Source organism: Helianthus annuus, chromosome 14 (assembly GCF_002127325.2).
Source record: "Helianthus annuus cultivar XRQ/B chromosome 14, HanXRQr2.0-SUNRISE, whole genome shotgun sequence".
NCBI lineage: Eukaryota > Viridiplantae > Streptophyta > Magnoliopsida > Asterales > Asteraceae > Helianthus > Helianthus annuus.
The window spans coordinates 166,918,803-166,921,486 of record NC_035446.2 but is presented as its reverse complement, the minus strand read 5'-3'; the positions used below and the strand labels follow the sequence as shown (position 1 = coordinate 166,921,486).

The 2,684-nt window shown below is 37.1% G+C and overlaps 1 long non-coding RNA gene across 1 annotated transcript; it reads left to right on the top strand.

Annotated features, from left to right (window-relative positions):
• The first annotated feature begins 727 nt into the window (after positions 1–727).
• On the top strand, positions 728–984 carry LOC110906259. The gene is made up of 2 exons (XR_002573782.2): positions 728–843; positions 923–984. It is a non-coding gene; the product is annotated as an uncharacterized LOC110906259 (long non-coding RNA).
• Positions 985–2,684: the final 1,700 nt, after the last annotated feature.

The following is a 2,684-nucleotide window of genomic DNA, read 5'->3' as shown; positions in this document are numbered from 1 at the left end:
CCATAGTCCGTTAGTACACGCCCGTTCGAATGACACGGTGTGAGGTTTGTTAAACCTAATAGCGCTATTAACTAATGACCCGCTCGCCATAGGCCTCGGCGATTAAGTCGATATGATGAGGGACTTAATGATAGAGTTTTGGTCCAGTGTGTATACTTGGCATCCTACTCCCAGAGGATGGTCGTAATTACCATTTAGTTCATTTACCCATTCCCAACCCTTGGGAATCCCATGCCTTGGAAAGAGTGTGAACTCACCTTGGTTTGCTCGGCAGATACACGAAAAGGTTACTTGAGCTATAAGTGGTCAACCACGTCCGGATTAGGTGTTTAGAACAAGAAAAACTTCGAGTGATGAGGGGGCTGCCGTTGGTCTTCGAAGGAGAGAAAGAGAGTGTAGGGTTTGGTGTGTTATGTGTGATTTGCAACAATGAGGAACAAAACCCTATCTTGGGTGATTGTATACGCATAAAAGGAGTGGGCCGAACCCATACATGGGCTGCCCTTTTGGGTTTCGAGTACAATAAGTGTAAACCGAATGGGCTTGTGCGATAGGGTTGTTGTTGTTGTGCGATCGGTTCGTGTAATGTTATCATATTACATACATACGTTCGTTACACATAATCACATAACCCATAATATTCAATTAATCAACAAGTTCACATAATCACATAATTAAGGTACAATGTGAGGTTTGAAATACGAGATGTCACATGTAGATCGATTCTACCTCCAGTTGTAAAGGAAAATAGAGTCTTGGATCCAAAAAAGTCACAAAACATTGCCATTCTACTAAGAGCACTGAATGTAACTAGGGATGAAGTCTCTGATGCACTTCTAGATGGTACTTATTCACAAATTTTGTAACTTTTATAAATTTTGTTGTTTAGTTTAACAAGTTTAATGGGTATACTATATAACAGGAAATCCAGAAGGGTTAGGTGTTGTGCTATTAGAAACACTGGTAAAGATGGCACCAACCAAAGAAGAAGAGATCAAACTTCGAGATTATAAAGGTGATGTGCCGAAATTAGGGTCTGTAGGGAGGTTTGTAAAGGCAATACTTGATATACCATTTGCATTCAAACGAGTTGAAGCTATGCTTTACAGAGCAAACTTTGAAACAGAAGTCAAATACCTCAGGACTTCCTTTTTAACACTAGAGGTAATTCTTTTCAACAGAGATGAATTGAGGGGTTGGTGAGGGTTATAAATGGGGAAATAGAAAGGGTTGAGAGGGAAAAAGACTATTGTACCCTCATGTGCATTGCACTTGACAAAAATTAATTGAGATTTCTAACCAGCTTTGGCCTAAAGGACAAAACGTGCAAGATTTTGGAAGGTTAAGGACACCGCTTGTAAACTTTTGGCCAAAAGGACAGCGCGTGCAATTTGATGTAAACATAAAAGACAAAACTTGTAATTTACTCTATACAAATTTTACTACAAGTCTACAATATCTTGTAGGAAAATGGTCATAACCTACTCGGGTGTTTAACACACCATTGATCCAAAGCAAAAAGTCCAAACTCATTATTTAGTATTCTTAGACATCAATGTTCCCTCGTGCACTAGAAATTGACTCTATGTCTTCATTCATGTTTTGAGCGCGTATGGATACAATCCCCAAACATTAATAATCCATTTTCTTCCTTAAAATAAACTAAGTGAACTAATTTGCACTTCAAATTAATTAATCAAAAATGGTATAGTGGTATGGGTATTTCCTTACAAATATAAGGTTGTGGGTTTAATTCCTTACAATGGCAAGGTAATGATAGAATTAAGGTGTTTAAAAATTAGCCGTTCAAAAAAAAAAAAAAAAAAAAAAAAAACTGCAGAGTCAATCAACACCGTAAACCAATCTCCACCCCCCCCCCCCCCAACCCCCACCAGAAAAAAAAAAAAAAAAAAAAAACAATGAAGAGTACACTCAATCCATACCCAAATTTGGGCATTTGGCACTATCATTATTTATCATGAATACTTCAAAATAAGCCGAACTACAAATAAAATATACGGTAATTATTGAAGATCTGCGAAAATGGTACAAAAAGATATCACCTTGTTTGTATATCCTAGAGGCTAGAACGCAAAATACAAAATTGACTCCCAAACCCTAGAGCCGTCTCCAAGAATCTTCGAAATGTTTTGGGCTTGGGGCGAGTGAAAAAAACGGACCCCTATTATAAAAACTCAATAATCATATATAAAAAACTATAATACAACAAAATAATGGTTATAATTTTGTAATGTGTTTTAATTGTTAGGCTTTTTTTTAAATTTAGTTACTTACCAACTTGAGTAGTTGGGCTTGTTTTTATCTGGGTTAACTTGTTTAAACTAGTCGGGCCTTATTTAATTTTGAATTAAATATATAGATTTATATATGTGTATTAAAAAATCCAAAAAAGTTCGGGCCTTGGGGAAGACCGGGCCCTGGATGGTCGTCCAACCAATCCTCCCCAAAAAGCCGGCCATGCCAAACCCCCTCCCTGGTTGAAACTTGAAAGTTGATTGATTGTTCACTGTCAACAACAGTGTCAATTTGCTAGTACGACGAAGGCATTCTTTGATATTTTCAAGTGTTTGAACTTACATGTGACAGACAATCATCATACCACTAAACTACAAGATCAAAAGTGTGTTAGATGATGCTACTGTTGGTAATTTTGACTACAAGAT